Genomic DNA, 26,196 nt, shown 5'->3' with positions numbered 1-26,196 from the left:
ATTGTTGACCAAACGCAAACAAAAATGGTTCATAAAATGGTTAAATATATAATCTTTACTAAAAGCTTGTGTAAATACGTTCGTTATGATCGACAATGAAATGTAAAGGATTTCAGTTTTAAGTGGCATATTTAGGAAAACCATGATATAAAATTGACTGTATTTCGTATATTTTGAATTTGTAAGGATAAGGTAACAAACAATATTAGAAATAACATCATTACTTTATTACGTAACCAATACTGTACTTGTTAAGATATCTGTTGCTTCATAAGCTAACCTATACACAGATGTGTCCATGCTTTAGTTTGTTAGTTATGATTGGTGATGAAACTAACAAAACAATTACAGTTTGGGCAGTATGCTTCGAAAAATTATGATCTAATATCACCTTTTACTGTATTAATTTAATTTGGATATCTAAGGATACATTCTAAGCTAGCCTATTCACTGATGGCTTTGTAATTCACCATTCATCTTATGCAACATATAAGAGTTCGTAAAGTGTTGTCCTAACTCTCTACCTCGTCTTGTCTATAGGTCATCTTATACGTGGAAATATACAGTAATTAATCTTTTATAATAATAAAAATGTTATTTACTGAATGCAATTTTTTTTTAAATGTTATTTACTGAATGCAGTTATTTTATTACAATCTGAAGGTTTCAGAAACCTGTCTGGTCATTTGCATAAAAGTTTGCAAGTCATTTGTGTCCATACTGTATTCTAGTAAAAAAAATTAACGAGTTTATTGACATAACTCAAAATATTTTGTCAAAACATGAGCAATTAAAGTTTTCTACCATTCTAAGAAAAGTTTTTTCAAAGTGTAACTAACCTGGCTTAAAGGCCTTGGAATATGTATTCCACGAGATTGTTTTTAGAGGATAAGGAACAGACATTGCTCACTGATATGAGAAGATCCTCTTAAGAGCAGAAAGGGACTGCAAGAGGCCTGTATTTGCATAACTAACTAACAAGCATAACTGTACTGAATCTGTTAATAGTTTGTTTTACGTAACATACTGAACTAAGGCTGCCTACCCATAATTTAAAATGTGTGACATGCTCAGACCAAGTATAAATACTTGGGACAGACTATAGGAATAGGCTTTATATGAGAAATGTTGCAATAACTAAATTAAAAGGTAATTCTATACAGTATACATACATACATACATATACCAAAGGCACTTCCCCCAATTTTGGGGGGTAGCCGACAACAACAAGAAACAAAACAAAAAGGGGACCTCTACTCTACGTTCCTCCAGCCTAACCAGGGACTCAGCCGAGTTCAGCTTACATTGCTTATAAGTTCCATGAGGCTAGGATTTTGGCTTAATCTTGAAAATTAAGTGCCAGAATAAAACCAGAATTGTAGAAAGGTCACATTATGGTCAAGAAGATATCTGCAAGAAAAATAAATGTATGGTTAAATTATGGCCTGAAGGTTAAAAATGCCTAAATGAATGTAGATTATATAATATATATTGGATTGCTTGCTTTCATCTGTAATTTACTGTTTTAAAGGTGCCATTCAGTAAGAGCTTTATATACAGCAGAGAGTAGTATTAACACACAAAATTACATTTTAGGACTACTAGTTCCCTAAAATATAAAAAATGTACAAAGATATTGTATGATAAGTGTACTGTGTGAGCTGTAACTATCATCTTGTCTTGGGCTTCTGCCTTACAGGGTCAAATTGTATAAATTAAAGGTTTAACAAACTTCACTTCAGTCCTGTGGTTTCTCTTTGATGATTTTGTTAGTAAGGTTTAAATTACAGTACTGTACACAGTATACCAGTTACAATAATGGGCAAACCTGCATTTCCATAGCATGTTAACAAGAGCTAAAAAATTATGAAAAAAAAATTGCAAACCAACTATGGCATGTAATTGGCAAACTATAAATCAGTCAGCACATCTCATATAGCAATACACTTTTCACCTAGGATATAAATTACAAATTTATACAATCTCCCAGCATACTGTTCTACCTGCCCATCTTAGTAACAAACAAGTTTTGAATATTTTATAATTTTTTCAATTTACCCTTAACATTTACAGTTTCCTAGTTTCCAAATGAAAACATTCTTTAAAGAAGAATTAATGAAAAAGTTATGTTTAGTTTCTTTCCTTATACTTGTCATGTTTTCAGTGCTTAAAATGCATTTTAATTCTCAATGGAGGAGCTGGCTTCCAGGTTTTCTCTTGGGTTAAAGTGTAGAGTTGGTTGACACTACTGTATTATTTCTGTGAATGTCCACTGCTGTTCATATTGCTCTTTATCCAGAAGCTCAGTTTAATAGACATTCACCAGCAAATTTTAGAATTTCATCATTTTCCTAAAGGAATGCAAACTTCTAACAGTAAGTGGCAAGCTCCTCACAACTGCTAAGCCAGAAACTGTTTTGTCTCCAATTTTCCCAGTCATTTCAGTCGCAATCTCACGTTCCCCAGGTTGTTTACATACTGCCCCTAGTTTCATTGGCAATTAATGCTTGGTCACTGGAATTGTTTCCAGGAGTTCATGTTCCACATTTTCTTTGCATGTATAGCATTGGGGTCAATACAGGATTTTAATAATCATCGTGAAGGGTGTATTTCATTCTTGGTATCACTCGCGTAAAAGTTAAGTAGAGCAGTTGTGGAATGGAAGGACTTTCCAAAACAAAACATTGTTGAAATGCCAAAAGGCCTATTATATTCAAGAATGTCAGTCTGCTACCACAGCTGGCTTATGGAATTTTTATTTTCCTCCTTTAATAATCCCAGATGATAGCTCTCAATATAATCCACATTCAGAATGTGCCATAACAAAATAGTTAATTGAGCCTCCTTAGTTAATGGTACTAAAACTTAACTGTCATTGATTTATTTTTCATCAAAATCACTTTTGTTTTCTGTTGCATTTTTAAAATCTGAAGATGGTTCTTTCAGCAAAACGTAAAGTAATTTAATAACTTACATTAAAACGCAAAACACTTCATGGTGGATGCTGAAGGTGCATGGTTGTCATGTACATCACACAGAACTTTATAATCGTTAGAGATTATAGTACAAGATTACAAAACATTGTTTTTTATACAGTAGGTACTTTATGTAAATATTTTCTGTAAGAAACTAATTTTAACCTAATTTTGTAGTGAAAGAAAGTTCCTTATTAATTTTTACCCTAATGCAATTTGGATTTTGTATATAAGAGGGGAACTTACATAATGTATGTGCCATTTAGTATGTCTTAGGATCCATCCTACTTGAAAAGGAAAGAATGCATTTATGGTCATACCTGTGAAACATACTCCACTTAATGGCTCTTTGGTTTTCCTTCTAAATAAAAATTTATGTAGTATGCAAAGACAAAAATCAAAAGTTAGTACCATCAACATTTTCTTGAATCTGTAATTTGAAATCTCTGGCATTCAATTATTGTAGATATACTAATTTATTGTAAGTGCATTGTACTTGTGACAAACTGACATATTGTTGAGGTTCCTTATTCACTTTTAAATCTTGTGGCTAGTATACTTGTGTTCCAGATATGCTATAACCAGCACAAATTTTGTTAATGCATTACTTTCCAAGAGGCATTTTCTATTAGCATAATGTATATTAATTGCTTCCTTACCAACACTGCCCTGTTAAAACTAATATAAATTTATCACAATTTTTATATCTAGGAAAAGTGATATAGATTATAATTATTATTTTTCCGTACTGTAGTTAATGGAAGGTCTTGTAATAGTATTTAGGTCTGTTGGTATAAGCCAAGGGGTAGCCCAAAATTTTGTCTACTAAACTGGTTATAACCATATAACTTTCAGAATTTTACATATTGTCAGCCTGATTTTGTGACGTATTTCCCCTTTGTCAGTCTTGTATTAAAAAAGCATTTGTAACCCAGTCAAGAGATTAAATTGGTATCGATATTCTTTTTTAGTTGAATCATAAGCAGTTGCATACTTTGTGGCTAGTTCTATCTTCTGTGTTTTGATGGAGTTAGTCAGTAACTTTTACATGCTTTGATGGCAAAAATACATTGCCATTATAACTTTTTAGAGCTGGTTTATAATGTATTGTAGAGTGTATGAATCAACATGTCGTATTTACTGTGTCAAAAACAAACCAAAAATATATATTTGAAGGTTATTGAAAAAATATATTTTAAGAAATAAATATATACTGTATGGTGTTATTTAATTACTTACCTATATGATAATTTTAACCTGAATAAAAAATACTTGAGTTTCCTTGCAATGTCCCATTGGCTGTTACATTTTGGGCCTTTCCCCTTCCTTTTAAATTTGCACCTACAGTGTATATTCCCTCTTCCATTTTTCAGTCCAAACCCCCCGTTACTATAATTATTATTATTACTAGCAAAACTACAACCCTAGTTAGAAAAGCAGGATGCTATAACCCCAAGGGCCCCAACAAGGAAAAATAGCCTGGCGAGGAAGGGAAATAAACTAAAAGAGATGTAATAAACAATTGAAATAAAATATTCTAAAAAGAGTAACAAAATTGACATAGATCTTTCATATAATATAAATTATAATAAGAGCCATGTGTCCTGATCAACGTGTGAGAGCCATTAGGTTGTAACCGAGAGGCAAGGTAATTGCGACTAAACTTTGTTAAATCATCACAAAAATACTAGGAATTGCGAGCAAAAATAAAAAAAAAAAAATTAAACATGAGCTATCAGGTTTATTCAGGTTTGTTTAATAACAACAGAACAGGGAAAAAGTGAGTGATAAGATAAAAAGCAAAACTGTTGGTGTACAAGCGTGTATGAAACACGTGCAGTACAACAACATGAAAACATTAGCTAAAAGTTTTAGCTTTTGAAATTCCACCAATTCAATTATCTACAGTAATTAGGAACCCACAACTTGGTCATAGCTAGATTAAAACTTCTAGAATATTGTAGTGTAGTATTGAGCCTCATGATTTAAAAGGAATGACTATTAGAATTAATTGCAACCTAGTATTACGACAGGATGGTAGAGTCCAGGCAGATCTGAATGCAAAGAATGGTCATATATATGAAAAACCTTATGCAACAGGTTTAATGAACTAACTGAACAATGGTGCCACAGATGAATATCTAGATCAAGAATGAGAAATTTAATACACCCTAAGTTTGTGTCCAACAAATTAAGGCCAGATTCATTGATTTGAAGTTTTCTGGCATCCTGACATCAAAGGACATTGCAGCCGATATGGTTTATAGTAAAGAATAAAATAATATTCAATTAAAGCCACAAAATTAAGGTCATTATAAAAGTTTAAAAGCTTTCAGAAGAGCTGCGTCTAAAATAAATCTAAAAATGCTGCTACCATAGTGCGACACGTCCAAAAATCTTGGCAAGGACAAACCTGCCATCCTCACCTTGAGCCTCAAACAGATCTATTTCTTTTCATGCTATAAGCGGGAGCATTCACACAACGAATGCCTCACTGTCACGAGTGTCAATCATTCATTGGAATATGGCTGGTGTTAACCAGTTAGCAGATACTCGTGTCTCTTCAGAGTGTGACCAATGCGAAGACAAAAGAGTCGTCTCCCACTTTCGGGGCATAATGTTATACTTCCAAGTGGATATAACATTCATTACTTCTCTCATTATATTTTCAACTAAACTACCCCAATGCTGATGCCAATTATTGTAAATCAAATTCTTAATGCTGGGTAAAGAATAAAGAATCATCACAAAGGATAGGGTACCTTCTTGGTAGCAACTCGGCTGCAGGTTTCTTTGGCAGTAAATCTGCCTTCTCATTTACAGACACACCTACGTGGGCTGGAACCCAGCAAAATCAAATTTTTATACTGTACCTCTCAGTTCAGTAATTATATGCCATTCTAAAATCTTTAAAACTAGAGGGTAACTGGAATTAAAAACTGCTAAAGCTTGAAGGAGACTCCTTGTATCAATGAAAATCATGGAAGTACCCTCCTCCTCCTCCAACACTATCTTCTGAATAGCAGTTAGTATGCCATACAGTTCGGCAGTAAATATGGAAATTGTTAGAGGAAGTAAGCCTCTACAATTAAAAGCATTAGTATATACAATACTCCAAATCCAATGCTAACATCAGATTTGGAGCCCTCAGCATATATAAAAATCAATTCCCCATGTTCTGCAACATATTCCATAAAAAGAGACTGGCTCTTCCAAGTCAGTCACAGTCTTTTTAACACCAATAAAAAATATAAAAAATCTCTGGTAACTTCCATGAAGGGGTTGATGACATCTTATATAGAAGCACCTTACTTCTAATTATATCAAGACTGTTTAAAAATTGTTCAACCCAAAAACCATAAGGTTGAGATTTTGGGTGCTACACAATGTATGAGTGCCTTAACTAGGATTGCAGTGTGAAAGGCTAAAGAATTAGGATGTCTTTGTAACCTAAACCAATACCGAACAATAGAAAAATGACAAATTCGTAGATAATTTGTATTTTTCCTAACTATACAAACCTTAGCTATTTAATAGGGGTATTACTTTCGGCGTAGCTGAAATGACGAGTCATTATTTTTAACGAGGGTTCACTACCCACATCGCTAGTTGGCGGGGGTAGGGAGGGTAGCTTGCTACCGCTCCCCCTCACACACCTGTGATTGAGCTCACTTTGCTTGGAGGTAGGATTTCACGGGGGATAGGGCTGGCGGGCAAGTTTGGTTAAATAGCTAAGGTTTGTATAGTTAGGAAAAATACAAATTACCTACGAATTTGTCATTTGTTCCATAACTGGAATACAAACCACGCTATTTAATAGGGGTGACTCACCCATTAGGAAGGGTGGACGTCCCTACCAGTCGTCTTTTTGGCTTTGCCCGGGGGCTCTTTATCTGAGTGTGTTAGCACTTAAGAAATAAGGAGCCCCTGCACCTTGCTAAAACCTTGCCACGCAAGGTCTGCGGCCTACGCAAGGTGTGTGTGAAGGTATGTAGAAGTGTGACTCATCCTAGAAAGTTGTTCCGAAGTTCTTTAGATGGACATCTGTGCACTAGGACTTTCCCAATACCACCTCGTCAGGGTATGGGGACGTAACAGTATTAATCTTAATACTAGGAACACAAGGGAGCATGGTTTACCTGCTGTGGTTTGAGGTCAGCTATGCAGAGAAGCCAGGATGCTGCTTTCCACAAGAGAGGGGATGATGAAGAAAAGAATAAGGGCCAGTCAAACTTTTTCATTCATGCAGACTAAAACCTGGTAACAATGCCCTCAACCTTCTGCTACTTGTCCAATAAGGAGCTTGAGGTTTTAAACCAGCTGTTGTGCAGCCACCACAGGACCAATAGAAAAAGTATCGAGTCTCCTGTGGGTCACATCTTGCAGGTAGTGGGATGTGAATGTGGTCTGTCGTTTCCACACACTAGCTTGAAGAACCTGCGACACTGAATAATTTCTTTTGAAGGCCAGGGACGTAGCTATGCCCTTGACATCATGTGCTCTGGGGCGACGAGACGGAGGAGGGTCTGGATTCAGTGCAAGGTCAATGACCCTGTGAATCCATGCTGAGATGGTGTTCTTGGTGACCTTCCTCTTAGTCCTTCCTGTGCTGACGAATAGTGCTGGCACACGAGGACGGGTTGGGGCTGTTCTCTTGAGGTACAGCCTCAAGCTCCTAAAAAGCTGTCCTCCCCTAAAGTCTGAAGTTCTACGAAGATAGACCTTTAGGCACTCTACTGAACATAGAGAGACATCTTCCTTCAGAGGGCAGATTCTCCAGGGACCCCACCTTTTGGTGGGTAGCTCATTTTTGGCGAGAAACGGGTCCGGAAAAATATTCAGTTCTCCCCCTTCCAAGCGCGTGCTCCAGGAGAGCACGCGGGAGAATATTCGCACGCGCGCGGGCGAGAGTTCCCGTGTCCCTGAAGTAGTCGTAGGGCGAGCGCGTGCAAGAGATATACCCCTGGCGCGCAGGCGCGCAGTTGAAGCCTGTGCTGCTCGTGAGCGCGCGTCTTGTGGGCGTACGTCAGAATGAGGGCGCGCAACTGCAGGAGAGGATGGGTGAGGGCGCGCGCGCGTATCCTCGTGGATACGTGCAGGTGATTGCGCGTGTCGGCGCAATGGCGAGCGCTGGCGCGCTGGAGAAAGCTGGCGCGTAGGCGAGTGCTGGCGCGTGGGAGAAGTCAACCTAGACTTCCCCACAGTGCCCAGATCAGAAGGTCGTGGGCGCGCAGGAAATCGCTGGCACGTAGGAGAGCGCTGGCGCGTAGGAGGTTGATCGCGCGCAGGAGAGCGCTGATGCGCAGGTGAGGGTTGGAGCGCAGGAGAGCCCTGATGCGCAGGTGAGGGTTGGCGCGCAAGAGAGCGCTGATGCGCAGGTGAGGGTTGGTGCGCAGCTGGGCGTGGGCGTATGTCCATCTGCTCAATCAACGCCTGCCGCGCAGGAGAACGCGGCCGTGCATAACGCGTATGGGAAGTATGCGCGCGTTGGCGCATACGCCCTTGATGCCCTGTATTAGGGTTAGTTGACGAGGCCTGACGAGGGTGGAAGTCGAGATTCGTTGGCGCGTAGCGCACATCAGCATCCAGGAAAGGCGATGGCAGGTCGGTAGGTCTGTCGGGTGGAAGGTCGACGTGTCCTTTAAAAGGACGACCTTCCACTGAAGGGGATCGCGAACAATCCGCTAAGAGGTCCAGGACCAAAGCAGGAACAGTCGGTGATCGATGACGAGGCTCCTCTGCGGGGGACTGCAACGAAGATGTAGAATCAAAGAAGCGCCTCCTCACCGCAGGTGAAGGAAGGCCTCTCTAACGAAGAGGAAGGCGAGCTTTGCGACAAATATGCCCTCTGGGGGCCGTAGGATCAGCAAGCTGACCTTCTGCAGTCCTCCAAAGAGGTGTCTCTGTAAGTGAATTCCCTGAGGGGAAGAAACACTAGCAGGAGAGACTGTTGGACTTAGTTTCTCCCTCGTTGGTTGAACAGGAACGGGAGAAACTAAGCAGTCAGCTACCGTAGGGTTTGAAGAGGCAGAGGTGACGGGTGATACCGCATTGAATACCTCTGACACCACAACGTCGACAATCGACAGAGGATCAACCTCTGCCGGAGGTGGCAATTGCTTGACAGCGGCACCCAATCGGATATAGCTAAGTAAGACTTCCTTGGAGGGCGAACCCTCGAGCCCCAAGGAAGACCAAAGCTGAAACAAAGGGATTAGTGACAAATCCTCCGGCGGGGGGAGAGGTGGAGTTGCTTCGCTAGGGGAAGCAATGCCATCTCTCGAACCCCAAGTTTGGTAAACAGTACAACGGTCTACGCTAGCACTCGATGGTCTCTCGAAAGAGACTGACCAAGTGGGAGCTTCGGAGGAGGTTTGAGCAACGGAAGAAGAGGCCTTGGGCTTTTCTCCTTTTGAGGAAACCTTCAAAGGAGAAATATCCCGTTTGGACTTCTTCTTCCATCGCCGCGAAAACCTCTCCCACTGGGAGGTAGACCACTCCCTACACTCACTACACCTGTCCATATCTTCTTAAAATGGTACACCTGTTATCGCTATCACACCGTTGGCCCTTACAGGAAGGACAAAGGGCGTGAGGATCAGTTTTGACCGCCGACATGAATGTTCCATAGGGGCTGTCGGGTAATCCTGGGCAGGTGCGCGTAATAGCAGAGGCCAACTTCACACACAAAACTGTCAAAGAGAAAGCAAAAAAGCATAAATGGCTGCCAATGAGCAGCGAGGATGACAGCAGACACGTACGACTACCATCCGAGCCGAGAGCAAAGAGGCTTCAAGCACAGGTGTGTGAGGGGGGGGGGTTAGCAAGCTACCCTCCCCTAACCCCACTAACTAGCGGTGTGGGTAGTAAACCCTCGTTATATTTTAATGGCTCGTCATTTCAGCTACGCCGAAAGTAATACCCCTATTAAATATCGTGATTTGTATTCCAGTTACGGAACAATTGAAGTTTTTAGCCTGAAAAAAAGGCCAACCTGGCAACCCTGATGCCAAGAGCTATTACCAACCAAAGACTATATACTGAAGGAAGATAGGAAGGCTCAAAATACGAATGTTAATATACTAGTTGCCAACTCCACAGTGACTACAACAGTTTAACCGCTCAGGTGTAGGTATATCGCACGTCGTCTGTTTGTTTATATTTTAGAATTTGACAGTTGACAAACGAAATCCTGGCTACAACAGTGAATAAGTCGCACAAGTGTTTTGTTTGCAATAAAAAAAAAGAAACTGAACCTCATTAGGTGTTTCACAAGTTCCCTAAGGATAAATAACGGTGAATACTAACAGTATAATACATGAAATATGTGCTATTCATGAGAAAGCCCCACTGATATTGGTTATATGATTAAGTCAAGGCATCTGCAGTACATTTTTGGTTTCAAGCTTTTCTTTTTTTTTCTTATTTTTGGTCATAAAGCTATTAGAATAATACATTTCTCAGGAGCTGATATATTTGGCGTTATGAACATGTTTAGTGGTATTTACAGTATTATATTTAACTTTGATTCAACTTATAAACGGATTTTGAGCGAAGCGAAAAATCTATTTTTGGGTGAGATAGCCATGACGTCCTGATGGAAGGTTCCTTCGGTAGCTTCCTTGGGTATATTTAACTACAGGGATATTCCCAGAGAATTAAACCACAGGTTATCACAGAATTCTAACTTCTGGTGCGAGTACCCTAAAGGTTTCCCTCTAGGATATTGTATATCAACAGGGGACGTATGTATTAACATGCCACATAGCTATCTGCACCCCATATAGAGTTAACACTTCGATATGGAAAGGTGGAGAATAACTGGGGAGCCGTTCCACAGTTACACTCGTCCGTGGCTGCTTTTGGTACTCGAAACGTAAACAAACGGGCGCCATTGCTAAATGACGTCACGTCCGTCCTCATCCTGAGGCCAGCTCCTTGCTAATTTCCATGATACAGCAGGACAGGGCGGGGCCTGAAAGGCTAGACTAGAATAGACGGGAGGGTCCATCAGGACGTCATGGCTATCTCACCCAAAAATAGATTTTTCGCTTCGCTCAAAATCCTTTTTTTGGGCTCAAGCCATGACGTCCTGATGGAAGTGTACCAGAGAATTAATGTATCGTGGAAAATTTCCCCTTTTTCAAAGTAAGTGCCAAGGGCTCCGAACAGAGGTATGTAATGTGTCCTCGTTAGAGGTTCCGTGGGGATCCAGCTTCCTGCCCCCCTGGCAGAGAAGTCCTGGCGGATCATACCAAAATCCGAAGTGGTCATTGAAGGGCTACTCACCCTGCGGAGAGTTCGTGCAGGACTCGGAGACAGGACAGAAGGTTAATATTCGGGTAGGAATATTCTCAAGTGTAGACAGGTGATAATTAATCACTATACACCATGGATGAGAGATCAATCTGGTCTCGAAGGCAGGACGAAGGTAAGTATTCAAGTAGGGATATTACACAGCATGAGTGAGTATATAATACAGATAATTTATATTTTTGGGCTCAAGCCATGACGTCCTGATGGAAGGTTCCTTTTTGGTAGCTTCCTTGGGTATATTGACTACAAGGATATTCCCAGAGAATTAAACCACAGGTTATCACAGAATTCTTACTTCTGGAGCGAGTATCCTAAAGGTTTCCCTTTAAGACATCGTATATCAACAGGGGACGCATGTATTAACACGCCACATAGCTATCTGCACCCCATATAAAGTTAACACTTCGATATGGAGGGGCGGAGAATAACTGGGGAGCCGTTCCACAGCTACACTCGTCCGTGGCTACTTTTGGTACTCGAAACGTAAACAAACGGGCGCCATTGCTAAATGACGTCACGTCCGTCCTCATCCTTCTGCTTGTAGCTGCCTTGCATAGACGGATTTCCCCTTGTGCGTTTTTTATCGGCTTGCATCTTCGTAATGTCCCTACCTTCGGCCTCGCCTTCTTCTGGAAAGTTGAGTACCAGGTCCCAGTATTGTTTAAATAAGCTCTGGCCGTAAAGTAACTTATACTTTTCGAGATATTTCGTGTTTTCTGGTGGAGCTGTGCTGCTACCGGACACGCCATTTTATGGCGTCGCTGTTCTCTTGCATGCCTTATTTAGCTAGCCTGAATAGCTTTTTCCGGCCTCTTAACTAATTGATATTGTTAGTTATTTAGTCTTCATAGCTAGGAACTTCACATATCGTGTTTTAACGCTCTATTATCCGGTCATCGCCTGACCCCATACTAGATTACTAGCTTAGCCCCTAGGCCAGATTGCTTAGCACCAGTGTTCATGCATGATATATTCCAGTGATTCTAGGTTAAGTTATGAAGATAGTGGCATTATTTATCATACTGTTTACTGTGATGCAAGTGTATTTCACCTTCAGGGACCATATAGGGGACTGGTTTGATTGTGTGCCTTTCTAACTTAACCTAAATGTAGGACCCCTATATGCTCCCTTCATCCCCTGCCTACGGGCGTTCCCTCTGTGTGGCCATGCTCCCCCTTCTATATAGGGGGATCATATCCGTAATCAGAGTATTTATCGCTTCTCTGTCTTCCCTAAGGGAATGATCCCCACTTAGGGTTGCGTCCGAGAAAGAGGAACGGCCTGTCCTTCCTCAGTTGCTTCGGTTAGTTACTTAACCTTCCATGCAACTTGCGATGTGTCTTTCAGCCTACCTAGCTTGGGATTTAACACTCCTTATCTAGGTTAGGCCTTGGGGGGGGGGGGCTAGTTCTGTACTGTTTTAGTTTGAGACGGTACTCGTGCACTGTTCTCATTCAGGTTACCTACCCTAGGCTAGGGAGCGTCCTCCCTTCCTTGGTGGCCGTTCTTGTACAGAGCCTCCCCTATGGAAGACCCCTCTTCTTCTCCCTCCCCACCTATCCCTTGGCATAGACTAGCCTATACATAGGCTAGCCTATACATTTCTGTCCCTAGTCCTACAACTCCTCCTTCGGGTGGAGCGATAGGGCTATCTGGATCTCCTGTTGAGCAGGCCGCTCTGGTACATATACCCTTCATAACGTCCTATGGGGTTAGTCACTGGAAGCGATTTGTCCAACAGGGGTTCCCCCCTCTTGGGTGTACCCTAACCCTCCCTTGGGTTACCCTGGCACCCGGCCGGCTGCTGGCCCCCTGCCATTGGGTGATAGGACCCACTCCTATCATGGGTACACTCACTCAGGTGGGATGCCAGAGGGGTATGTGATCTTACCCCTCCAATCCCTCCTTATCTGTCTCTCTACTATCCTGGTGCCGGTCCCTTGCCGCCTCTACTGCCGGCGATACCGCCCTTCCCTTGGTGACACGTTCTTGAGATACCCTCCCTCCCCTAAGTCGACAGCCTTCCGTGTGCCGGAGGGCTGCCGCCTTCCGTCGGCGTACAGCCGATGGCCCATCCATCCATTACCTAGTTTCGGTTGTCCGTCCTTTGGGCCGGCCTCCGGCGTGCCGGCATTGATTGCCGGCGGTCTGGGTATACTAACCAATCCTGCCTTATATTTTGAACTGGTCACCAAGCCAACACCGCCGCCACCGTGCCGGCGGCCGCCAAGCTGTCATTATGCCTGAATCCTCAATGTGTCTACCTTAATGCCATAAACCCTGCTGGAGCGGCCTCCAGCGTGCCGTCGGTCTGCCGGCGCCCCCGGAAGCACCAAGGGACCTGCACCCCTTCTACTAGCTGTTGGCTACATGCTGATAGCCCTACACTGCAACCAGATAGCTTGGCTACTCCGATGGATAGGTATTGTCTTACCGTTCTATTAGTGGCTGTGCTGTCTTCTTGTATATTACAATTTCCAGCATACAGTACTGTGTGTCTCTTTGCACAGTTGGTTGCCGGAACCTAAATCTATATGGGGTCTCCTGCTACCCCCTTTACTCTAAGGGTCTGAGTGGTCTCAGTCCTTGATACACCTCGCAGGCAATCTCTGCTAGAATTATCTTCTACCCTCTACGGTGATCCATGAAGATTTCCGTTTTTGTGTCCTCGGTCACAAATGAAATTGCCTATTGATAAGGTTACGGTAACCAGCTGGGCGGGATGCACAAGTATGTGTCTATCTACTTCCTTTCCCGCTCCTCTCTTTAACATTACAATATTCTTGAATTATTTAATGTTAAGTGAAAGTTTAACTTCTTAAAATTTAACTTTAGAGTAATGTAAGTCATTCTTATGCCTTCCGTATACTCATGATCTCTTTCTTTTACAGGAGGAGTACATCAAGTGTGACCACAACTTCTGTGGAGTGAAGCGCCCGGACTTCTACGGGCACACGGCGTGTCGGACCCAAGCCCCCTGCGCCGCCAAGAAAGGCGACCTAAAGTATTGGGACCCGCAGCACTGTACAGTCTGCAAGAGTAGTCTGGTCGAAGCGTTCGACGATCCTCCCTCAGCGGAGGTAAGGGACAACTCTCGAGAGAAGCTACGCAAGTGGGTGCGTGGCTTCCAGAAGAACGCCACCGGACCGTATCTCGCTACCGAAGATTTGAGGGCCTTGCTATTTCCAAAGGCATCAAAAGACTCAGTGGTCACTAGTGATCAGATCCCCACCGTCCAGATAGTGGTGGAACCTGATGTGGTCATGGCTCAGTCCATGCATGAGTGCCGTTTAGACTCCGACAACGTGGACATTATGTCTGAAGTATCGGAGACCACGGAGAGGAACCTCATGGGCGACGAGCTGGACTATGAGGAAGATCAGGTGGAATACCCTGATTCGGAGCATGAGGTCGCTCCAGCTTCCACCCCTGCACCAACTCCTACACCGATGGAAGTATCACTTCCTTCTACATCCGCTACCCCGGACCCTACCCCATCTAGCACTCAGGAGATCTTCAAGATGCTTGAAGCTCTCATGGATAAGAAACTTTGCGAGACGCATGAATTCTTCAGGTCCAACCTCGGAAGTTCGAAGCAACCGAAAAGGATTTCGGTTAAGGACCTCCCTGCATGCTCGGATACTAACCCATGGAGGTATGCCGAGCACATGCCGATAACCACGGGCAAGATCTTTATCAGCGAGAAGGTCGGCTCGATTGCGTTGGAAGAAGTGGAATTCTTCCCGAACTTTGAGGCTTACCCGGACTGTTACGTCCGACTCAGGTCCGAACCCGCCTCTAAAAAAAGAGACTGAACCAAAGGAGGTTATCATGTTCGATCTCCCGAAGGCCCAGGCTATGTTAGCCAGCGCGGTGAAAAGTAGGGGCTTCACCAACTCGAAAATGCCGGCGCTTAGCAAACAGCACCCGACCTTCGTCGCACCAGACAATGCGACCTTCCCCTTTCTGGAAAAGGCCTTCACTGCGGTACATAAGGCAGTGGAAGAAGGGAAACCTTGCCCGGTACTGGAGGAGTGCAAGCCCTTCTCCCTGACCACTCCCCCTGATGTTAGACACTGGAAAGACGTCCAGTCAACCTTCGTAGTGGGGAAACTAGAGCCTGACGTCGCTGGTCGTCAGTTTCACGAGGACCTCCCGAAACTTAACGATCATCTCCTTCGTCGGGAACATGAAACGAAGGAAAGGCTCGCCGCATCTATGTCCCTCCAAGTACAGCTCGAAGTCATGGCCGGTGACACTAGGGTCCCTGACTATTACATGGTCCTTGCAAAGACACATCTGGCAACGGTCGTTAAGGATCTGTACAGCTTCACGAAGGCTCGCAGAGCCTGTCGTGAATTCGTGTTTGCAAATGCGACAGTGCGACACGAACCCCGGAGGCTGATTTCCTCCAACATCTGGGGAAAACACCTCTTTCCCTCCTCCCTAGTGAAAGAGATCACTGACAAAGCCACCACGGAGAACAGGAACCTTCTCCACAAATGGGGCATGTCAAAGAAAAGGAAATCCTCTCAGGACGACGGCCCTCAACCTAAGAGGAGACCCACCAAACCAAAACCCCAGCAACGTCAACAGAGACGGCAGTTTCCGGGATCCGCTACTCCCCAAGTGGCAGCTCAGCCACAACAGACCTTTCAATTGGTCACCCAACCGGTCTTGTCACAGTCGCCGGTCTTCACCCCTGCATTTGAGCAGCAGTCAACTACCTTTCGTCCCAAAGGTAGAGGCTCAAACAGAGGTGCAGGCAGAGATGCATCTCGCCGTCCCTCCAGAGGCAGAGGAGGAAGGGGAGCTAGCGGCCGAGGTAGCAAACCCTCGGGAAGCCAGAAGCAATGAAGTGCTTCCGGTGGGAGGAAGACTCTGCCAATTCCAGGATCGTTGGACCTTCGATCCCTGGGCACACAGCATCGTCAAGAAGGGTCTAGGCTGGAGCTGGACTCAACCACCCCCAGCCTTCCAGCAATTCTTCCAACAGTCAGCCCCCCTCCTGGAAGAATATGTCCTAGAACTCTTGAACAAGAAGGTGATAAGGAGGGTAAAGTCAACCAGGTTCCAAGGGAGACTGTTTTGCGTCCCCAAGAAGGACTCCGACAAACTCAGAGTCATTCTAGACTTATCCCCCCTCAACAAGTTCATAGCGAACAACAAGTTCAAGATGCTGACTCTTCAACAGATACGGACCCTTCTGCCTCAAGGGGCCTACACGGTCTCGATAGACCTGGCGGATGCCTACTGGCACGTTCCAATGAACCACCACGCTTCCTCCTACCTAGGATTTCGACTCCAAAGGAAAAGCTACGCTTTCAGGGCCATGCCCTTCGGGCTCAACGTGGCCCCACGGGTCTTCACCAAGCTGGCAGACGCCATCGTTCAACAGCTCCGCCTCCGCAGCGTCCAGGTGATGGCCTACCTCGACGACTGGCTGGTCTGGGCGACATCGCCCGAAGATTGTCTAAGATCCTGCAACAAAGTCACCCAGTTTCTAGAACACCTGGAATTCAAGATAAACACCAAGAAATCTCGCCTCTCTCCATCTCAGAAGTTCCAACGGTTAGGAATCCATTGGGATCTTCAGTCACACCGCCTTTCCATTCCACAGAAGAAAAGGAAAGAAATAGCAGGGTCTGTCAAAAAACTGCTGAAATCCAAGCGGATCTCAAGATGTCAGCAGGAACAAGTTCTAGGCTCTCTACAGTTCGCCTCAGTGACAAACCTAGTGCTTCGTGCACAGCTAAAGGATGCCGCGGGAGTCTGGACACGTTCTGCATCCATCGCTCGAAGAGACCTCAAGAGACGGCTCCCAAACAGACTTCGATTACTCTTAAAGCCGTGGTCGGAAGCAAAGGCCCTGAAAAGGTCCATTCCTCTTCAACATCCACCTCCATCACTCAACATCCACACGGACGCTTCGCTGGAGGGTTGGGGAGGTCACTCCCACCAACAACAGGCTCAAAGTACATGGTCTCCCCTATTCAAAACGTTTCACATCAACATCTTGGAGGCCATGGCGGTCCTTCTCACCCTGAAGAAAATGATGTAAAGTTAATTTACAAACAAATTATAATGTACATAGAAATGAGAAGACTTCGCTCTTGAATCTGAAAGAAATTTCAAATTATTAGAAAGCACAAGTTCCATAGGAACGTCAGTCTTTAATAAGGAAAAACACATTGTGGTCTAGGCATGTGGCACTCATGTGACGACTATGACATTTCACCTTGATAAGAACAGTCTATTAGAAACACTAAGTGTCCATGAAATCACTATGTATCACACAAGGGTCAACACAGGCACCCGTAGAGTTAAAGTCCCAAGTAACTCGCTGTCCTATGCAGAGTTAAACGGCAGGTTTCATAACACTACCTGCGGCTACCACGAAATTTTTAACTTCATGCACTTGCTTCGCGTAGTGCTTGAAGAAAACGCGCAACGATTTCCACCCTGTGAAGCTCTTGAGGCTTTCGAAATCCATACTCTGGAAGAAATTCAGAAAAGACGCGAATTTTCTAGGATCATGACCTGCGGGTGTACTGTCAGGATCCGCTCTGCGAATGAAGTAGGTGATTTTCGCTCTTAGTTGTTTCAGTGACAGGTCGCTACCCGATGTTTCTCCTTTGAAGAGTTGACCTCCACCAAAGTCTGAAGTTCTTCGAAGATAGACCTTAAGACTCTCCACTGGGCATAGAGAGACATCTTCCTTCAGGGGGCAGATTCTCCAGGGGCCCCATCTCTTGGTGGGTAATTCATTTTTTGCGAGAAACGTCGGAACAGGGAAGAGGGTAAGTTCTCCTGTATCTGTGAACAGGATATGACCCTCGTCTCTTGATAATGCCACTATTTCGCTGACTCGGGCTCCCGAGGCGAGAGCAAAAAGGAAGATAACTTTTTGAGTCAGGTCCTTGAGAGGGCACGAATCGTTGTCCAGGTTAGAGGCAAAATGGAGCACCTTGTCCAGGGACCAGGAGATAGGTTTTGGCGGAGGTGCTGGGCGTAGTCTAGCGCATGCCTTTGGCAGTTTATTGAAGATATCGCTGGACAGATCAATCTGGAAAGCGTACAGTAGTGGTCTAGTCAAAGCCGATTTGCAGGTGGAAATCGTGTTGGCTGCTAAGCCTTGTCCATGAAAGTGAATGAAGAAGGACATGCAAAAATCAATGGTGATTTCCGTAGAATTTTTTTTGCTTTGACGAACGAGACCCACTTTCTCCAGCAAGATTCATATTGCCGTCGTGTGGATTCGGTCTTGTATTCCTCGAGGAAGTCTAGACTTTTCTTCGAGATCCCAAACCTATTCTTTGCGGCCAGGGAGAGAAAATCATGAGATGAAGGTCCCTGACTTTCAGTGATGAAGCGAAGACAGTCGACTTCTGTACTTGCTGAGAGAGAACTGGGCCCGGGAGGGGGATCAGCGTGGGCTGCAGCTCCAGGACCAGGGGGTACCAATTGCTCCGGGGCAACTTGCGAGCCACTAGGGATGCTGTCCCTTTGAAGGTTCTCAGTTTGGAGAGGACTTTCAGCAGAAGGTTGGGGGGAGGGAACAGGTATATCCTGGACCATCTGTTCCAATCCAGTGACATGGCATCCACTGCTTCTGCCTTGGGGTCCTCGTATGGGGCCACATATCGAGGAAGTTGATTGTTGTCGCTCGTTGCGAAGAGATCGATCTGAAGTTCCGGGACTTGGCGAAGGATGAAGGAGAATGATCTTGCGTCTAGAGACCATTCCGACTCTATTGGGCTTGTCCGTGATAGAGCGTCCGCCGTCACGTTGCAGAATCCTTGTAGGTGAACTGCAGACAGGTGCCATTCCTTCTTTTCTGCCAGACGGAAGATTGGAAGAAGTACCTGATTTATCTGGGGCGATCTCGAGCCCTGACGATTGAGACATCTGACTACCACCGAGTTGTCCAGAGTCAGACGGATGTGGATCGAGGGAGGCGTAGAGAGTTTCTTCAGGGTGAGAAGGACTGCCATGGCCTCTAAGATGTTGATGTGAAACGTCTTGAATAGGGGAGACCATGTTCCTTGAACCTGTCGTTGGTGGGAGTGACCTCCCCAACCCTCCAGTGAAGCGTCCGTGTGGATGTTGAGCGATGGAGGTGGGTGTTGAAGAGGAATGGACCTTTTCAGGGCCTTTGCTTCCGACCACGGCTTTAATAGTAAGCGAAGTCTGTTTGGGAGCCGTCTCTTGAGGTCTCTTCGAGCGATGGATGCAGAACGTCTCCAGACTCCCGCGGCATCCTTTAGCTGTGCGCGAAGCACTGGGTTTGTCACAGAGGCGAACTGTAGAGAGCCTAGAACTTGTTCCTGCTGTCGTCTTGAGATCCGTTTGGATTTCAGCAGTCTTCTGACAGACCCTGCTATTTCCTTCCTTTTCTTCTGCGGGATGGAAAGGCGGTGTGACTGAAGATCCCAATGGATTCCCAACCATTGGAACTTCTGAGCTGGAGAGAGGCGAGATTTCTCGGCGTTTATCTTGAATCCCAGATATTCTAGGAACTGGGTGACTTTGTTGCAGGATCTTACATAATCTTCGGGCGATGTCGCCCAGACCAGCCAGTCGTCTAGGTAAGCCATCACTTGGACGCCGCGAAGGCGGAGCTGTTGGACGATGGTGTCTGCCAGCTTGGTGAAGATCCATGAAGCTACGTTGAGCCCGAAGGGCATGTCCCTGAAGGCGTAACTTTTCCTTTGGAGTCGAAATCCTAGGTAGGAGGAAGCATGATGATTCATTGGAACGTGCCAGTAGGCATCCGCCAGGTCTATCGAGACCGTGTAGGCCCCTTGAGGCAGAAGGGTCCTTATTTGTTGGAGAGTCAGCATCTTGAACTTGTTGTTCGCAATGAACTTGTTGATGGGGGATAAGTCTAAAATGACTCTGAGTTTGTCGGAGTCCTTCTTGGGAACGCAAAATAGTCTCCCTTGGAACCTGGTTGACTTCACCCTCCTGATCACCTTCTTGTTCAAGAGTTCTAGGACGTATTCTTCCAGGAGGGGGGCTGACTGTTGGAAGAATTGCTGGAAGGCTGGGGGTGGTAGTGTCCAGCTCCAGCCTAGTCCCTTCTTGACGATGCTGTGTGCCCAGGGATCGAAGGTCCAACGATCCTGGAATTGGCGGAGTCTTCCTCCCACCGGAAGCACTTCATTGCTTCTGGTTTCCCGAGGGTTTGCCACCTCGGCCGCTAGCTCCCCTTCCTCCTCTGCCTCTGGAGGGGCGGCGAGACGAATCTCTGCCGGAACCTCTGCTTGAGCCCCTACCTCTGGGACGAAAGGTAGTAGCATGTTGCTCAAATGCAGGGGTGAAGACCGGTGACTGCGATACCACCGGCTGGGTGACCAGCTGAAAGGTCTGCTGTGGCTGAGCTGCCACTTGGGGAGTAGCGGAACCCGGAAACTGCCGTCTCTGTTGACGTTGCTGGGGTTTCTGTTTCAGGGATTTCCTCTTAGGTTGAGGGCCATCGTCCTGAGAGGATTTCCTTTTCTTTGACATGCCCCACTTATGGAGAAGGTTCCTGTTCTCCGTGGCGGCCTTGTCAGAAACCTCTTTCACCAAGGAGGAGGGAAAGAGGTATTTACCCCAGATATTGGAGGAAATCAGCTTCCGGGGTTCGTGTTTTACCGTCACGTTGGCAAACACGAATTCACGACAGGCTCTACGAGCCCTAGTGAAGCTGTACAGGTCCTTCGTCACCGTTGCCAAATGTGTTTTGGCTAGGACCAAGTAGAAGTCTGGGATTCTAGTGTCTCCGGCCATAACTTTGAGCTGTACCTGGAGGGACAGCGATGCGGCAAGCCTCTCCTTCGTATCCTGTTCCCTACGAAGGAGGTGATCATTTAGCCTTGGGAGGTCCTCATTGAACTGACGACCGGCTACGTCAGGCTCTAACTTCCCCACTGTGAATGTTCACTGGACGTCTTTCCAGTGTCTATCATCAGGGGGAACAGTAAGGGAGAAGGGTCTGCACTCCTCCAGTACAGGGTAAGGTTTCCCTTCTTCCACTGCTTTCAAGACCGCAGTGAAGGCCTTTTCTATAAAGGGGAAGGTCGCATCGTTCGGTGCAACGAAGGTTGGGTGCTTCTTACTGAGCGCCGGCATCTTGGAGTTGGTGAAACCCCTACTCTTCACCGCATTGGCTAGCATAGCCTGGGCCTTCGCGAGATCGAACACGATTACTTCCTTCGGTTCGGTCTCTTCCTTTGAGGCTGGTTCGGACCTGAGCCGGACGTAACAGTCCGGATAAGCCTCGAAATTTGGGAAGAATTCTACTTCTTCCAACAAGATAGATCCGACCTTCTCACTGATGAAGATCTTACCAGTCATGATCGGCATATGCTCAGCATACCTCCATGGGTTAGTATCTGAGCAAGCAGGGAGGTCCTTAACCGAAATCCGTTTCGGTTGTTTAAAACTTCCTAGGTTAGACCTGAATAGCTCGTAGGTCTCGCGAAGTTTTCTTTCCATGAGGGCTTCAAGCATCTTGAAGACCTCATGAGTGCCTGATGGAAGAGGGTCCGGGGTGGCAGAAGTCGCAGGAACAGGTTCCTCGGACGGTGCAGGAGTCGATGCGGGAGTAGGATTGGGAGCGACCTCATGCTCCGAATCAGGGTATTCCACCTGATCTTTCTCATAGTCGAGCTCCTCGCCCATGAGGTTCCTCTCCGTCCCTTCCGACACTTCCGACATACATTCCACGTTGTCGGAATCTAAGTGGCACTCATGCATGGACTGGGCCATGACGATATCAGGTTCCACCACTATCTGGACGGTGGGGATCTGATCACTGGGGACCACGGAGTCTTTAGATGCCTTTGGAAACAGCAAGGCCCTCAAATCTTCGGTGGCGAGATACGGTCCGGTGGCGTTCTTCTGGAAGCCACGCACCCACTTGCGTAGCTTCTCTCGAGCGTTGTCCCTTGCCTCCGCTGAAGGAGGATCGTCGAACGCTTCGACCAGACGACTCTTGCAGACTGTACAGTGCTGCGGGTCCCAGTATTTCAGGTCGCCTTTCTTGGCGGTGCAGGGGGCGTGGGTCGGCATGCCTTGTGCCCGTAGAAGTCCGGGCGCTTCACTCCACACAAGTTGCTTTCACACTTCATATACTCCTCCTGTAAAAGAAAGAGATCATGGGTACATGGAAGGCATAAGAATGACTTACATTACTCTAAATTTAAGATAATTTAATCTAAGTTTTTAAGCATTAAATAATTCATAAGTATTATAATGCCTGAGAGTAGAGAGCGGGAAAGGAAGTAGATAGACACATACTTGTGAATCCCGCCCAGTCGGTTACCGTAACCTTATCATTAGGCAATTTCTTTTGTGGCCGACGGTCACAAGGCGGAAATCCATATGGATAAGCCGTGGTGGGTAGAAGCTAAGCCTCTAACAGAAATTGCCTGCGAGGTGTATCAGGGGCTGAGACCACTCAGTTCCCTGGGGTAGAAGGGGAATAGGAGACCCCTTATTAGATATAGGTTCCGGCAATCGGCCGTACTAAGACACACAGAGTATGCTGGAATATTGTAATGTGCAATCAGACAGCACAGCCACAGATTTAGATGGTAAGACAATACCTATATATAGAAGTGGCTAAGCCATCTGGCTGCAGTGTGATGACTGTCGACATGTTGTCGGCAGGTATGAGAAGGGGTGCATGTCCCTTGACGTCTCTGGAGGGTGCCGGCAGACCGACAGCACGCCGGAGGCCGGTCCAGCAGGGTGGAAGCCATCAAGACAGACACATTGAGTATCTAAACATAATACCATCGTGGCGACCGCCGGCACAGCGGCGGGTCGCCGGCAGGAGGCAGCGGCTCCGGCAGCCGAAGGCTGACGGCCTGGTGAGCTTGGATCAGTTCATAAGATAATTATGTATATGGTTATATACCTAGACCGCCGGCAATCAATGCCGGCACGCCGGTGGCCGGCTCCGAAGGTCGGCCAGCTGTTACTAGGTAAAGGGAGGGGTGGGACATCGGCTGTATGCCGACGGAAGGCGGCAGCCTCCGGCACACGGAAGGCTGACGACTTAGAGGAGGGAGGGAATCTTATGAAAGAGTGTCACGAGAGGTAAGGCGGTATCGCCGGCAGTAGAGGCGGCAAGGGACCGGCACCAGGATAGATGGAGAGAAAGGTAAGGAGGGATTGGAGGGGTAAGACCACATACCCCTCCGGCATCCCTCCAGAGAGAATGCACCCATGAAAGGAGTAGATACTCCTAGCATCCGGCGGCAGGGGGCCGGCAGTCGGCCGGATGCCTGGGGTAACCCAAGGGAGGGTTAGAGTGCACTCAAGAGTGGGAAACCCCCGCTGGCCGGACCGTTGCCGGCGACTACCCCCATAGAACGCTATGAAGGGTATATGAACCAGAGCGGCCAGCTCAGCAGGAGAACAAGTTAGCCCTACCACTCCACCCAAGGGAGGAGCTGTAGGACTAAGGGCAGATGTGTATAGGCAAGCCTACACCAAAGGGATAGATGGGGAGGGAGAAGAAGAAGGGTCTTTCATAGTGGAGGCTCTGTACAAGAACGGCCACCAAGGATAGGGAGAACGCTTCCTAGCCTAGGTTAGGAAACCAGAATGAGATTGGTTCAGGAGTACCGTCTCAAACTATAAAAGTACAGAACTAGCCCCCCCCCCCCCAAAGCCTAACCTAGATAAGGAGAGTTAATTCCTAGGCTAGGTAGGCTGAAAGACACATCGCAAGTTGCTGGAAGGGATGAGTAACCCAACCAGATGCAATTGTGGAAGGGCAGAGCCGTTCCTTATTTCTCGGTCGCAACCCTAAGGGGGGATCATTCCCTTAGGGTAGACTGAGAAGCAATAAATACTCTGATTGTAGACAAGATTCCCCTAAATAGAAGGGGAAGCATGGCCACACAGAGGGAATGCCCGCAGGCAGGGGATTAGGGAGCATATAGGGTTTCCTACATTTAGGTAAGGTTGGAAAGAAACGCAATCAAACCAATCCCCTATATGGTCCACGAAGGCAAAAACACTTACATCACAGTTAACAGTATGTTAAATAATGCCACAATCTTAATAACTTAACCTAGGATCACTGGTATATATCATGCATGAACACAAGTGCTAGGCTATCTAGCCTAGGGGTTAAGCTAGCGATCTAGTATGGGGTCGAATGACGACCGAGTAGATGAGCGTTAAAACACGATATACGTAATTCCTAGCTATGAAGACTAAATAACTAACAATATCAATTAGTTAAGAGGCCAGATAAAGCTGTTCTGGCCAGCTAAATAAGGCATGCAAAAGAACAGCGATGCCATAAAATGGCGCGTCCGGGAACGGCACAGCTCTGCCACAAAACACAATATTTTACGAAAAGTAGAAGTTACTTTACGGCTAGAGCTTATTTAAACAATACTGGGACCTGGTACTCAACTTTCCAGAAGAAGGCGAGGCTGAAGGTAAAGACATAACGGCGATGTAAGTAGATGAAAATCGCACAAAGGGAAATCCGACCAAAGCAAGGCGCTACAGGCAGAAGGATGAGGACAGACGTGACGTCATTTAGCAATGGCACCCGTTTGTTTACGTTTCGAGTACCAAAAGCAGCCACGGACGAGTGTAACTGTGGAACGGCTCCCCAGTTATTCTCCACCTTTCCATATCAAAGTGTTAACTCTATATGGGGTGCAGATAGCTATGTGGCGTGTTAATACATACGTCCCCTGTTGATATACGATATCCTAGAGGGAAACCTTTAGGGTACTCGCACCAGAAGTTAGAATTCTGTGATAACCTGTGGTTTAATTCTCTGGGAATATCCCTGTAGTTAAATATACCCAAGGAAGCTACCAAAGGAACCTTCCATCAGGACGTCATGGCTTGAGCCCAAAAAGTGCATGAATATTTCAGCATATTTACACAAGTTACACACCTGATTAGCATTACAGGGGTATACTGCTTCAACTTGTTATTTTGTCAGTGTTCTGTGTCTTCTTATTTTTTTCTATTCCCTAAATACTAACATTTTACTGTATTTGTAAACTATTTGTTTGTATTTGTATTTTCATGTACATCGGATGTGTTTACTGTCTGTGCTTCCTATGTTTGCATAATTGCTTTGTCTTATGTTTGCTTTATGTATTTAATTCTTGAAGAAAACCTTTTTATAGTATTATGTTTTCTCATATTTATAATTATATTAGTTTTTTTGCATGTAATTCATGATGCACTCTTGGTTTGCGTATATGCTACCTTATTTCTATTTCCAACCCCCTTTTGATTATTTTAGTGTGATTCAATTGTGAGTTATTTTGTTCTTGTTTGTATATTTATACATTTATTAGTTTATATTACTAAAGAGTATACACGAGTGCATCATGCATTTCCGTTTCAATAAAAAAAATACAATTGTGTTTTATATAACCTATTATCTCCATTCAACGATGGACTACAAAACGTATTTTGAGCGAAGCGAAAAATCTATTTTTGGGCTCAAGCCATGACGTCCTGATGGAAGGTTCCTTCAGTAGCTTCCTTGGGTATATTTAACTACAGGGATATTCCCAAAGAATTAAACTAAAGGTTATCACAGAATTCTAACTTCTGGTGCGAGTACCCTAAAGGTTTCCCTCTAGGATATCGTATATCAACAGGGGACGCATGTATTAACACGCCACATAGCTATCTGCACCCCATATAGAGTTAACACTTCGATATGGAAAGGTGGAGAATAACTGGGGAGCCGTTATACAGTTACACTCGTTCGTGGCTGCTTTTGGTACTCGAAACGTAAACAAACGGGCGCCATTGCTAAATGACGTCACGTCCGTCCTCATCCTTCTGCCTGTAGCCCCTTGCTTTGGTCAGATTTCCCTTGAGTGCGATTTTCATCTACTTACATCGCCGTTATGTCGT

General features: G+C 45.5%; 1 long non-coding RNA gene across 2 annotated transcripts in view; it reads right to left on the bottom strand.

Annotated features, from left to right (window-relative positions):
* LOC137624339 (uncharacterized) overlaps positions 1-26,196 on the bottom strand; it is a 165,230-nt gene that overhangs the window by 7,595 nt on the left and 131,439 nt on the right. For both annotated transcript variants that reach the window (XR_011040720.1, XR_011040721.1), the window contains exon 2: positions 1,305-1,410. This is a non-coding gene — a long non-coding RNA (uncharacterized lncRNA). The remainder of the gene's footprint in view (positions 1-1,304; positions 1,411-26,196) is intronic.

Source organism: Palaemon carinicauda, chromosome 31 (genome assembly GCF_036898095.1).
Source record: "Palaemon carinicauda isolate YSFRI2023 chromosome 31, ASM3689809v2, whole genome shotgun sequence".
NCBI lineage: Eukaryota > Metazoa > Arthropoda > Malacostraca > Decapoda > Palaemonidae > Palaemon > Palaemon carinicauda.
The sequence above is the reverse complement of the archived record's forward strand: the minus strand, read 5'-3'. Positions and strand labels throughout refer to the sequence as shown.